Genomic DNA, 15,066 nt, shown 5'->3' on the forward strand with positions numbered 1-15,066 from the left:
ATTAATCATGTCCAGTGGCGTGTGTCTGATATCCACAGACAACAGCTTGCCACAGGTGGTGGGGTGGCCATACATCCCCCCTCACCAGATTGGAGGAACTGCTGCTAAGTGTGGTGACTCCTGGCCTACAGCAGCAACAACATCACACATGTGTCGTCATGGAGGCCGGAGCCACCCAGCATGGTGACATGGAGCATGCAGGTAACATGCCCTAGCTGTAGACTGTTGTTACCTGTATTGTTAGAGTATGCGTATGTGAGATGTGCACTGTGTTTAGCAGTTGTGCTGCCTATTATGTGCAATACTGATAATTTGAATAGTATATGTACACCTATGCCTGTTGTTCTACTGTAGTTTAGCACACTCACAGTAGCAATGCCACAGTTGTGGCCACTGACAGACTGTGTCATATTCTTACAGGTCCCTCTGGTGTGACAGCAGGGCAGACGATGCACGCTGTTGAGTGTGTTAACAATTTAAACTTGGTATTGAACTGTGCATGTCATAGGTGAGGTGTAGGCCATGTACACATAACACACCTACACATAATGCATGCTGTGCATGTTTACTGTGAGACGTGAAACATCTCAGTAAAGTCAGTAGTTGCCTCAATCACATGCAATGCACAGAGCATTAGATACAAATGTGGCAACACTGTACTGCACATTGGATAGGCATAGTTGACACACATGTACACAACATAACACGTTTGTCATACGCAGTACACCTCAACATGCTACACATAGTGTAACCGGACACCCGCTGCCAGGTCACACTTCAGTATCCCACATGTCATCCACACACCACACATAATATACCTGAGGGGTAGGGGCCTAGCATGGGGCTGTGCAACACTTCTCAACACATAACACAGTCATGTTAGGCAATGCTCCCTATTGGGCACCTCACACACCCTTGTGCAACGTGGCTGTGTAATTGTGAACTTAGCCACGGCACTGCAGTTCAGGTGCAACATGCTTGGCGGTGGTCTAGCACACTTTAGTGGCCTTGAGTGACCACATGATGCATGATGATGATGGCTAATGGTACTACACCCCATACTGTTACAATGGCCATGTCCAGGATTGGTATCCCATCATGTATACATGCACCACTCATCCCGTGTGTGTACATAGCATGCATGTGCTACACCTGTGTCCACAATTATCTGCTACAGACACAGACACTGCAATCAGACATGGAAATCCATGTGACACACAGATAACACATGCAGCCATGGTATGCATACCTGTATGTGATGGTGCACAGGACATTGCAGAGCTTATAATACTTGCACAGAAATGTTGTGTCCTTGTACACATTGTGTTCCAATGGTGTAGGCAATCACTGAACATGTACACACATGCACCACAGCCATGTACACTGTCATTAACTATGGCTGTCTACACTCACACTGCATGGACTTGATCAACACTTATTCTGCATACTGACACGTGTGACGTGACTGTTTGCCTTTGTGATACTGTTACCCACCTTCAACCAGTATTGAGTATGATTTGGATTTCTGTTGTGTGTGTGTATCTGCTGTAGTGAGGAGTGTGCATGTGTGCATGTGTGCATGTGTTCCTGCATTCCTGTGTGCATGTGTGCATGTGTGTGTGCATGTGTGCTTGTGTGCATGTGTGCATGTGTGCATGTGCAGACCGTAACGTGTGTTTCCTGTCTTCCTCTCACAAGTGCTGAGGTAGGGGTTGGTGAATGCAGCAGGCAACCTGAAGCCACTGCCACGGATAGTGGTGATGATGACACATGCATTTTGGCACAGGGAGATTTGACAGGGCCTGTCGTTAGTCCGCCAATCGACAGTACACAGCATTCAACCCCATCTATGCGCACACTCATACTGCCATTACATCCCTCACCACCAATGGCCATAGGGGAGGGACAGCATACAGGTGGCATTGACCAGGAGAGTGTGGTACCCATGGCACTTGCATCCGCTCACAGCAGCCATAGCCATAGACCCAGAATGGTACCACATAGGTGGAGGTCCAGGGGTTCTCGGTGGAGCACCACTGGATGTATTGCCCCGGGCAGGCGTGCCCTCACAGGTCCTATGACGACCACTATGTTCCGGGCTGTAATGCAGGCTCAGGCATGTATGGAACGGTACACCAGGCAGGGACTTAGGGCACAGAGGGCACATTACACCACTATCAATGACAGCATCCGTGACCTTGCCGGTGCCATCTGGACGTACACAGAGGTCATTGATAGATGTTGATGGGAGACAATAGATGCCCTCCACAACATGTCTTCCTCGAGCCAGGACCGTGCGGGATGGTTGCGACGTCGAAGCGGACACATGCCAGCAACAGCTGGAAGTGGTCGCGGATGGCCCACAGTTCACAGCCACTCCCGTAGTGGCAGTACCAGCCCCAGCAATGCTGGGGCTGGCCTGTCCATTGGCCATCCCAGTAGACCATGTGCACATAGCTCTGGCCAGTCCCAGCAGGGACATGGGTCCAGTCGTCATACCTCTGCCTCTGATGACAGTACCCAGTCAGGGTTGGTACCTGATACTGTCCGCAGCACCCCTGCCAGGCACAGGTACTGTGTCCATGGCTGGAGACAGTGATCTGTACAGCCAAGCAACTACAGTCTGTGGCTGTCCCACAAACCACCGTATATGGCAGCCACATGGTGGAGCTGTGTGCATGCAGACACACACACATTAAGCAAACAACTAGGGATCACACATACACAAACACATTACATCAACATTGGCTCATGCTGTACTGTTGTCCCTCGCACACACACACACACACACACACACACACACACACACACACACACACACACACAGACATGTTGATTGGATGTGTCAATGTCAGGCTCTGACAAACAACAAAATGCCCTGTGCATATGATGATATCTGTGCCACCTCCTGTCATCTGCATTATCGATGGAGGGACAGGCTAACATGGTGCTGATGCACAGGGTGACACTATAGCAGTGTAGCAATAATAGCAAGTTGTCAACAAGGAAGTGTAACTACACCCTTGTAGGTATATCTGAGCAGACATTATGCATCAAAGCTCTTATTGTCAATGTAGCATTGTTTACACCACTGTTAGGTCTGAGTATGTATTATCCACCCATGTGCCACTTGGCTGATGTGTTGCCAGCATATGTTAGTGAGTGGACAGTGCGTGTGTGATGTGTGCAGTACAGATTAGCAAGTGTACATCTGTGAACATGGTGGGTGTGCACTGTCTGGATGTATGTCCATAGTGGACACATGGGACGTGTGGCATACCCTGTCGTACACATTGTTAACATCTCATTGCATCTTTCAATGGCCAGTATGCATTCTACTACAGTTATGTACTAACATGGGTAGACGTGTGTATGACATGGGTTGACACTATGCTGCAGGTGATACCGTTAATATCAGTCAATAATTTGCGGTCTGGTAGCATACACAACCTCAACAGCATGACTATAGGCAATCATTAGATGACATATTCCTTCATGAGAATAAGATTTATATAGCAACTTATGGTTTATTTTATGTTGTGTGGTGAGGCTACTTTAAAATGTTCCTGCTTTTTAAGTAGGCTGACTCATTAATTTACTCAGCTGAATAGTATATAAGGAGAACCAAAACTGTTTTATAACTGTTTGTCTGAAGAAGGCAAGTTAATGTGCTTGCCGAAAGCGCTCACATTAAAGGTTTTTTTCTTTATTTTATTCCATATTGTTGTGACAGTATTCATTTTTTGCCGGCTTTTATGGTTTCTTGCTGTGCCTGTTTTTACCAAATTTAGTTTTTGTTTGTGGTTTGTTTAATCATTGGATGATGTCCTAACAAATAACACACAGTAGTTGGGAACCTAGTATCAATTGGATCCTTCCGGTGCTACACTATAACACTAACCAGTGGTGATGACCGCCACCCATTAATGTGACCACACCTGTGTGTCATATAGCCCCCTTAGGTACATGCAGACACACTAGGGATGTGTCCAACCAAATCTGGGAATGCATGGATTGGCCTACAATGCATTCCCTGGATGGGATGCATATCCTACACAAGGGTATCATACAGACGGATACCTGTTGTGTGATATATGCGGTATAGCAGTAAGCCGACTATGGCATAGCCATCCTCATGTACTAAACATACTATCCCGTCAGTACCACAGAGGTGGTAGTCCTCAACATGTATGTTGGGTACCATTGTGTACATACAGACCCATGTTATGTCATGTGTCCCCTGGTATCCACATATCCATAGGTATTGTGGAGTCCCAAGGTGTATCACATAAGACATTAGAGGCCTGAATGCATATCCACAAGGCAGTCGTACACCTATAAAGACTGTCCATTCTTGGCAGACTTTGTTGTGTATGACCATGTCTGACATATACCTCAGGCATATACCCTCACTCACACTACTCTTAAGTAACTGTCATGGATGTGTGTGCCACAGATGACCTTGGCCACAGAACACGACAGTGGACAGCCATGTCACATACATACATATGTGACCTACGATCTGAGAAGCAGCGGCACAACCTGTCAATGGAAACAAATGTATTCATGTAGTATGCAGGCTTCACACCTATGTACTAATTGAGGGGACATGTACACATATATATTTGCCACGCTGATACCTGATGTCTACAATGCACTTACTGTAGTCATCATACTATGTCATACCATAGTAAAAGCAAAACCCACACTGCGTTGACCAACAGTGACACACACAGTCAGCATTTGCAGAATTCAAACCCCTACCTAACTATGTTATGATACTAAAGAAAGACACATTAACATGGTGTGCTATTTGCTTTACTGGCTGTTTCCCTTCTCCTGCTGTATTTGTAGGATGGTGACATCATCAGACTTTCCAAAGAGGAATGTACCTCCTTTAGTGTGTTTTCGCAGTCTCCAAAAAGCACACTCCTTTCAAAGACAATTGCACACATACATACACACACACACTCACTGTTTGTAGGATTCCAACCCCTACCTAACTATGTTATGATACTAGAGAGATGCACTAACATGGCTCGCTATTTGCTTTACTGGATGGTTTCCCTTCTCCTGTAGTATTTGTAGGATGGTGCCATCATCAGACTTTCCAAAGAGGAATGTACCTCCTTTAGTGTGTTTCCACAGACTCCAAAAAGACAATTGCACACATACATACACTCACACACAGACACTCACTGTTTGTAGGATTCAAACCCCTACCTGACTATGTCATGATACTAGACAGAGACGCAGTAATACGATGCGCTATTTGCTTTACTTGCTGTTTTTTTCTTCTCCTGCAGTATTTGTAGGATGGTGACATCATCAGACTTTCCAAAGAGGAATGTACCTCCTTTAGTGTGTTCTCACAGTCTCCAAAAAGGACACTTCTTTCAAAGACAATTGCACACATACATACGCACACACACTATTCAAACCCCTACCTGACTATGTTTTGATACTAAAAAAAGACGCACTAACACGGTGCGTTATTTGCTTTTCTGGCTGGTTTTCCTTCTCCTGCAGTATTTGTAGAATGGTGCCATCATCAGACTTTCCAAAGAGGAATGCACCTCCTTCAGTGTGTTTTCACAGTCTGCAAAAAGGGCACTCCTTTCAAAGACAATTGCACACATACACTCACAGTTTGCAGGATTCAAACCCCTATCTCACTATGTTATGATACTGAAGAGAGATGCACTAACACGGTGCGCTATTTGCTTTACTGACTAGTTTCTCTTCTCTTGCAGTATTTGTAGGATGGTGACATCATCAGACTTTCCAAAGAGGAATGTACCTCCTTTAGTGTGTTTTCACAGTCTCCAAAAAGAGCACTCCTTTCAAAGACAAATGCACACACACACACACTCACTGTTTGCAGAATTCAAACCCCTACCTAACTATGTTATTATACTACAGAGAGACGCACTAACATGGTGCACTATTTTCTTTACTGGCTAGTTTCGCTTCTCCTGCAGTATTTGTAGGATGGTGACATCATCAGACTTTTCAAAGAGGAATGTACGTCCATTACTGAGTTTTCCCAGTCTTCAAAAAGGGAACACCTCTCAAAGGAAACTGCACACATACACCCCCCCACACACACACACAGTTTGCAAGATTCAAACCCCTACCTAATTATGTTATGATACTGGAAAGAGACGCATTAACATGGAGTGCTATTTGCTTTACTGGCTGGTTTTCCTTCTCCTGCTGTATTTATAGGATGGTGACATCATCAGACTGGACGTGGTGATGTGTGTACACTTTGTTTTATGCCATTCCAGGTATGGTCCATGTGGGTCAGCAGGTGTCAACAGCTTGAACATGACCTCAGAATCCTTATCTTGTGTGATCTATCTGTGGACACATTGACATTCCGTCATATGTCAACACATATTTATGCACAGCTTCTTGGTTTTGTGGATACTACATGTGTCTGGGATGTTGATAAAGGGCTATTCAAAGTCTATGTGTCACATGTGTAGATGTGTTCATTGATGTATGTCCTGGGTGGCTGCCTTGCAAACAGTCTAGCATGTTTGGGAACCATGATCCACATATGAACATACCACAGTTGGTAGGGTTGTGTGTGTGTCAGCTTCCAAAAGCTCTGTTTATGACTGCAACCATGATGGACTCCATGACCTTGCAGATCAGACCTCATAGGCGCACTGGACTTGACTTTTCATGGTGTGTTGTGCAGCAACACTTGTGGGGAGTGCCATATGTAGCTGTGACACATTCAACAGTTCCACATCCTGTGTAGGGGGTGAGGCTCAGCTGACTGTTCAGGTGCATGATCTGTTTGTTCTGTAGTTTGTGCATGACACATATTGGGAATCAATGTATTCCACCTGCTGCCATGCTTTTGGTAGTGGGGGTAGCTGCTCATCCATTCTACATGTGATATCTCCTGGTATGATGATGTGGACTATTGTCAGTGGGGGATGGGTATGTACATATGGGCCTGTCTGTCATGATGTCAGCATTGACACTCAGGTGCAGTTGGCCCTGTCTCAGGACATATATGGGTGTACATTGATATTTATGACATAGCTGAAGGAGGTGTCATGATTCAGTCTGGGGTCCTTCTCAGCTCCTCTTTACAAAACACTAACGAACATGAGCACTAGTCCCTGTTATACTCTTTTACATGCTTAACACCCTACTGATCCTTTGTGATCAAGCTACAGAGTATGTCATGATAATATCTTGGCATGTCCAGGGGTCGGTTTTGTGTGTACTCTTCAGTCCAGCTGATGGATATTGTGATATTGACACAATGTCACATCTGCCTCATGCACACAGACAACCCTCTCTTCCTCCCAACAAACTCAGATATATGTGTGAGATGCACCTATATAGACATACAGGGAGCTGAACTCTCTCGACCCATGACTGGTACAGTCTATCACGTGGTGAAGGTATCCACACACACCACATATCAGTCTCACATATCCTCTAGCAACAGCACTCAAACCACATTAGCACACATTGACATACTCGGATGCTGTAAATGTACTCTACCTAAGCAGCAGAGACCTCCAAAGCAGACACACACACACACACACACACACACACACACACACACACACACACACACACACACACACACACACACACACCTGCTACCCCACTACAATACCCACATATCACAAAGTTCACAATGTCAGTGTGCCACACAGTCACTGCTCTTCGGGCTACATAACACACCTAATACACTTGTAATAGGCAACACTTATGTTCAGACACACTGACGTACCACTCACCAGCCCTGACAAGGGAATAGTCACTTTGGGCTGTCTGTTGGGTGCCAGGATCTGCCGCATAACACAGGCAGTCAGATCACTCCAAAGCAAGTACAAGACTGGCACCATCATTGTCCATGCTGGTGTGTGTAACCTCAGACATTACTCCCTGGACCACATGACATGATACATGGAGGTACACTCTGATCATGTAGCCAAGGCCAGTATGACCCTGACCTTGTCTAGCATCTTACACCCACCAATTATGATGTCACAGTATACGGACACACATATCACATTTAACAGTTGGCTAACAAATTTGTTTCATTCATAGGTGATACAGTGTCTGACAGCATATGGTGACATGCACAACATGCCATGTAGCTTCACTATGGACAGCTTGCACCTGTCACCCTTGGACTTTGGTATGCTGGCTACGGCTCTTGCTACCACCATAGTGCCTTTTTTAAGCAGGGGTCAGAAGACAAACCCACCTCCATAGACGTTACAGGTTAAATGGAACTAAGGGTAATGCTGCTCAACAACAGTTGTGTTAACCTCATATTGTGGCCACTCAGGACTCTCCTCAGTATGGAGGAGAGCAATATCTGTGCACTGACAGACGCCTGGTTCAGGATTGCTTATGCACACCAGCACTACCAGGTTATGTTTCATACCATGCTGTCTGACAACAAGACTTGGAACAGACAACACAACTAGGGGGAGTATCCTTATACATCACAGATACACACACCTCCAGGTTAGTGACACTGCACAAAGCATCACAGACCATACATATACAACTACCATTGTGCAATACTGCCTTTCAGTTTGTTGCCTGCTACAGAACACACTCCCAAACTCAGGAACCACACTCGGCTTTCGTGGGAACTCTTGAGAATATGAAGGTCTCCACAAACATCATTATATTGTGTGACTTCATATACACAAATATTGATTGGGGATACTACTCAAGCCCCGACAACCTCACCCAACAGTCACTACAATTTGTGGACTCATATGCTTTGGCACAACCAGTCAGCACAGCCACAAGGGGGAATACATATTGGACCTGCTCATCACCAAAATGGGGACTATGTTCCACACCAGCGATATACCCCTCATTGGTAAGGTCAGAACATACATGCATCTCACAGGACATACATATACCCTCCACACACCAATCCTGGCTAATCTTGGTGAACTTCTTATGAGCCAACATCTCACTTCACCAAAGCAGGGTGGTATCATGCAGAGATCCTGAGACAGTGGCATATATGGCTCACATTGCTGCATCCTTTACATACTACACATTCTATGGACACCTAGTGGACTGCATGGATTGTGCTATCCCAAATAACAACAGGCCCCACTACTACATTGGTAGGGGACCTGTCTGGTAGACCCCAGCCATTAATAAGCTGTACAACGTCAGGAGGATGCTACTACATGATAGAGCACAATCCCAGTCTGGGAAGGCATCTGTGATCTGTACTAGCAGACAGCTACAATCACTCATGGACTTTTCTAAGGGCTGCTTCTACCAGACAATTGCAACTGACACATAGGACTATCACACGGCCTTCTTCAGTTATGTCAGGAACCTAAGTGGACACTCACTGATATGCTGTGAGTTACTGCATACTGACTAAACATACCCTGAACCCACTGGCATTGCCTACATCCTGGCAAACAGGTTCAGTGCAGATGTCTCCCACCCATCCCCCCTAAGGAGCAACTATCCATCCCAACAGAGTATAACCTCCCTGACATCACACAGTAACAGGTGAGTGCTGCCCTCCCCACAGTGTACATCACAGTATCAATGTGACCAGATGGTGTCCCAGCCTGCATCATACACGAGCATCATGACAAACGCAACCCTCACATTACATCACTGTTCAATATCTGAGTTACCACAGGATATGTACCCAAGGAATGGTGTACTGCGACAGTGGTCTCACTCCACAGAGTTGGTGCCACAACGGACCACAGACAATATTGCCCTATAAGCCTATATAGCCTGTTTTGCAAAGCTATGGAGCATATTGTCATAGGACTCCTACACATAGACATTGGGAACCTACAGACACTGTGTCCTACACATTACAGCATTGTTGTGGGCAGATCTTGCCTCTTGAACCTGTTTGTATTCTTTAAATGGCTAACAGGTCTATCAACATAGGGACGGCTGTCCACACAGCCTACCTGAACCTTGCAAAACCCTTCAACACAATAACCCACTGGCCCATTATGCATAGGCTCACCAGCGTCAGTATAGACACATGTCTCACACAATGGATTGATACCTAGATCAGGGATAGCACCCACATGGTCAGAATTGCAGGTGCCATGTCTGACAATACACATGGCATCCCACACAGTTTGGTCCTGGGATCTCTCTTGTTCAGTATATATTTATCTTACGTACAGGCTACCACAGGGGGAATATTGCTGAACATGTTTGCACTTGACTGCAAACTGGGTGCCATGATCAACTCTCCAGCTGCCACATGCATACTCAATCAGGGTCTAACAGAGATGGATGACTGGTGCCTGAGCCATGGCCTACAGCTAAATGCCATTAGTTGCATAGTCATCCCCTTTGGGAGTAACAACATGCCCACACATTACCTCATAGGTAGTACTCCATTACATACAGTAGGAGTTGTTAGGGGGTTGGGGACATGACTTGTTCGTACTGTTACCTTTAACATTCACATTGCCAAAGTGGTTGGACACACCTTCTATGTGGGCCACCTAATCGCATATGGTTTCACATCTAGATCGAGTGAGGTCATTGTGCCCCTATACTCATCACATCCATGCTTGGTTACAATGCCACATTTGGGGTGTACCTTACCTGACACATGCACTGTACTGGCCACGGAAGGTCCTCACCAAGCAGATCTAGGGACTCACAGAGATGCCCTGCATAGTTCAGATGCAGTAACTCCAGCTCTACTCAGTCGCTTGCCACCTACTCAGATATGATGTGTGCCTGTTGTTTACAGATATACCCAAACCAGAATCACTGGACATGCTCCACCTCAGGATATCCAACTCCCTTGGAGCTACACACTCCAGGGATGTATACCTCAGCACAGATGTTAATAGGACATTGTGGAGGGACAGATTCTTATCCCAGAGGCTCCACTCACTACAGAATGTAATGCCAGTTTCACATAGGCAGAGCCACCCACTGACCACCTACTGGAGACATCTTGACGACTGTATGGGTGATTGTATATTTACCCCTGGAATATCTTCTGTGCCCCTGCTAGACAGAGGCTCACTAGCCTAAACGTACATGGGCTATATTGTGTGACCTACTATTCACACACACGGTGTAGTAATCTGACAGGGTTGCAAATGCCAAACACACTCTGGCAAGGCTTGTACATGCCCTAGGGCAGATAACCTACCTAGTATTGACCTCTGAACCTATGCTAATGTTCATGATGCACAATGTTTATTGCTGATACTATTTGCAGGTCTTTATCATCTTTGCTTTACCAGTTTCCATGAACAACTTTGGTATCTGCAGACCATATTTGATTATGACAGGGTTCCACTATATTATAGATGTGTCTGTTGTCATATAACTGTGTGCACAGGGTGGATTGCTGTATAGTGACAGGTTCCTGGGTTAACACATGCAACTGCCAGATATGCGTGGCCCACTGCTGTACTCAGACATAGTCTAAGTGTGTGAGCATGCCCATTTCTACCATTCCATGTTTTGTTGCCCGGCATTTGTCTCATTTATTCAAGTGTGTGAGCATGCCCAGTGTGACCCTTCAGTATGTTGCTATCCGAGGTCCACTACATTTGCTGATGTGTGCGAACATGACCAATATTAACATTTATACTATGTGTGTTGGAAGTCAGGTTCTGTTCTCACTGCAGGACTCACCTTTGTGTCATAACTCAACAAGGATTATGCCATGCCTGGAGGGTTTCCATGGAATACTTTGCATATACTTATCAACATTCCATCAAACAGGTGGACCACTGCAATACTGTCATGGTTTAGTGGTTCAGTACTTTGGCTATAGTGCACAGCATCCTGGGTTCGAGGCCCATCACTGCTTTATATTTTCATACTGAGCAGACCAGACTGCTAAGCATATATGAGCATGTTGGCTTTTGTTCAGCTATGCCCTACTTAGACCAGGCTTGTCCTACATTGCTCAATATTCACCAACATTGCTGGACATTGCCCAATATTACTGAACATTGACCACAGTTGTGCTAGTTGGTGTGTGCAATTTTGTTTGCATATACTACATGCTGGTAATTGCTGTTTAGCACTGCTTTATATTGCTTAACACATGGCATTCATGTCTTAGGTGGTGCTGCAGGGCTGCCTACGTTGGATGCACATACTACACTCCCTGCACATATTTGGAAGCAGATTGTGTCAACTTAGGCATCCCTTTTACTTTATGTGCGAGTCGGAGAGGGTATCATTTCCAGAGTTCCTACTGAGCCAGTGTATGTGCTATGCGTTGCCTCTTTGCCAAGGCCAAAGCATACTGGGCACGCCTCCTTCTGCCTACTGGGGCAGGCTCAGGTTGTTCCTCCTCCAAGTCATGCTCTGCCTGTGATGGCCTTGGCAATGGTGGGGGGCTGTTTGGCCCAGGCCTATGCTGGTCCTGCTGCAGCTGTTTTCACAGGATGATATTATGTAGCATAGCACATACCATGACAATTTGGGTACATGTAGTTGGTGAGTACTGCAAGGCTCCACCAGATGTGTCCAGGCACCAGAACCATGACTTGAGCAGCCCAAACACATGCTCTATTACATTACGTGTTTGTGCGTGTGCCTCATTATGGCGTTCCTGTTCAGGTGTGTGTACATTTCTGATGGGTTTCATCAGCCACGGCTCCAGTGCATAGCCAGCATCCCCCACTAGGTGACCATGTGGGATGTCCCCATTGGCAAATGTCTGGTACAGCTGCATCAGATGCCAGATATGGGAATCATGGTAGCTTCCAGGGCAGCCTGCACACACATTCAGTATTATGCCCTGGGCCTCACACACAACCTGGCAGTTGATGGAGGGGAAGCCCTTGTGGTTGAAGTAGACCCTACCCCACTCGCCAGCTGGTGCTTTGATGCATATGTGCATGCAGTCTATTGAACCCACTACCTCAGTGTATTCTGCTATTTGCTGGAAGAGACACATATTGCTGGCCAATACCTCACGGGAATTGGGGAAATATACATGATCACCGACATGTGCTGACACGGCATCCAGGAATTGGTGTAGTACCCTGGATGCTGATGCCTGTAATATCCCCATCATATCACCAGTTGGTCTCTGGAAGGTACCTGTTGCTAGTATTCTTAGGCCAACACATACCTTGGTTTCCACTGGGATGGGTTCTCCTCTGTTGGTTCTGTGTGTGAGGTGTAGCCTGCACAGTTCAACAATTTGCTGCAGGAGGTCTCTGTCCACTCTATAGCACTCCACTATCTCCAGCTCATGTAGCCCCTGGTAGGTTACCCTGGGCCTGTACACGCTTCTCCGTCTCCTCACTGTGGGTTGTCCAGCAGCATTTCCATTGTCTCCACCCTCAGCATGTTGCATATGTCGCCTTATAACAGCAATGGCAGCCCCTAACATTTCTTTGTCTCAGTAAAGCTTTTTCAGTTTTCACTTCTATTAGCTTACTGCAGTGTCTGTTGTGAGAAATATAATGGACTGTTGTTGGCAGAGTTTTAAGTGCTAGACTGGGCTGGGCTAGTGTACTGCCTGTGCAACTGCCTGATTGATTGTTTTCACCTGCTAGCTCTGCTAGTACTCCCTGGTAGCTTCCTACTATTTGTTGTGCTTCCTTTTTCCTTTCTATTTCCTCAGGGGGAGTGCCATGCAAACACGCGCACAGCAGCTCACACGTGCGCACACATGCTTACACGGACTAAAACTTGCTTATTCCGGTTAAAACATGTGCACACCAGTGCAAACGCGCTTACAACTCTTTAAACAGCCTTATACATGCTTACTCCGGCTTAAACGCGCGCACTCACACTTACACGAGCGCACTCTGCCTTAATCGGGTTTACAGGCGTGCACACGCACACATACCTGCTCAGAAAGAAACTTCGGTGTTATCCACGGCATACACTTTCCATTTCTTGGCTTTCCCTAGCCTACCTGTTGACACACCTCTTTCCATGATGTCTAAATGACAGCGGACACATGCCACTCTGCTCCAATGAGCTTCACTTCTTTCATACATACCCCCCTCGTGATGTCACCTATCTTCTACTCTGTTACTCCCCATATCCTACTCCTACACTCCACTGACTGTGCTCATTTGCTATGTAAACTAGCGATTCACTATTCTAACACTCATTTACATAGAATTGCCTACTAATGCTTGGTTACATGTCTTAGACTGAGCTTCCCCCTTAGCAACATCTACTCGGTGGCCATCTTGTCTCCAGCCTGCCATTCCCTTGCATTGTACATTACCTCTTTCAATAAAATCCACATTTGTGTGTTTTAATTTGTAGTGTTCTGTGTTTTAGAGCGCAGCCCATTTGCGTGGTGCTGCACTACACTTAAACATCTGAAATCGGTGAAAAAAATAAAATTATTTTTATTTTAATTTTGCATCAGGGAACATTTCCAATGGCCATATATTTGGCCATTGGCATGCTTCCTGCACTGGATGCAACCTTTATTTGGAGCTGTCACGGCTCCGTTTTGCTATTTGCAGAACGGTACTCAGTTGTCAACTGAGTACATTTCTGCAAATAACACTGCTCTTACTCGGACAGGTTCAGGTTTCCTGAATCACAAATCTACCTCATTTGCATACCTTTTGCCTGCAATTGAGGTGATTTGCATATCCCAGCCCTGTCCATATAAGAGCCGTTTTAGCAGCTCTCTTACATGCCCCTACAGGCTGTTCCTGGATCGCTCGTCGGACATGATGGCTGCTTGGAGTCTTACTCTACTCTTAGACTCCGTGCAAGCCATTGTGAATCCGGCCCACTAATGCTGTAAAGTTAATCCACATACGTTTTCGTCACAATAACTTCATCAGATACCTAACCTCTCTTCCTTTGGTGAATAAATAAACTAATCTAATTCAAATGAACCAATGAGTGAACAAATTCAATTACACATGCAAAATGCATTAAAACACATGAACCTTAAAGGTGAATGAATCTAAAAGTTAAAACCAAAAGTATATATAATAAATAGATATAATAAATAGATATGTATATATATATTGTTATATAAAATGCTTCAAACATAAACCTTAGTTAAAATTGCTTTGTTAAATATAA

The sequence above is a fragment of the Protopterus annectens genome, chromosome 4.part0, assembly GCF_019279795.1.
Source record: "Protopterus annectens isolate FY-2018-M chromosome 4.part0, PAN1.0, whole genome shotgun sequence".
In the NCBI taxonomy this organism is placed as follows: Eukaryota; Metazoa; Chordata; order Ceratodontiformes; family Protopteridae; genus Protopterus; species Protopterus annectens.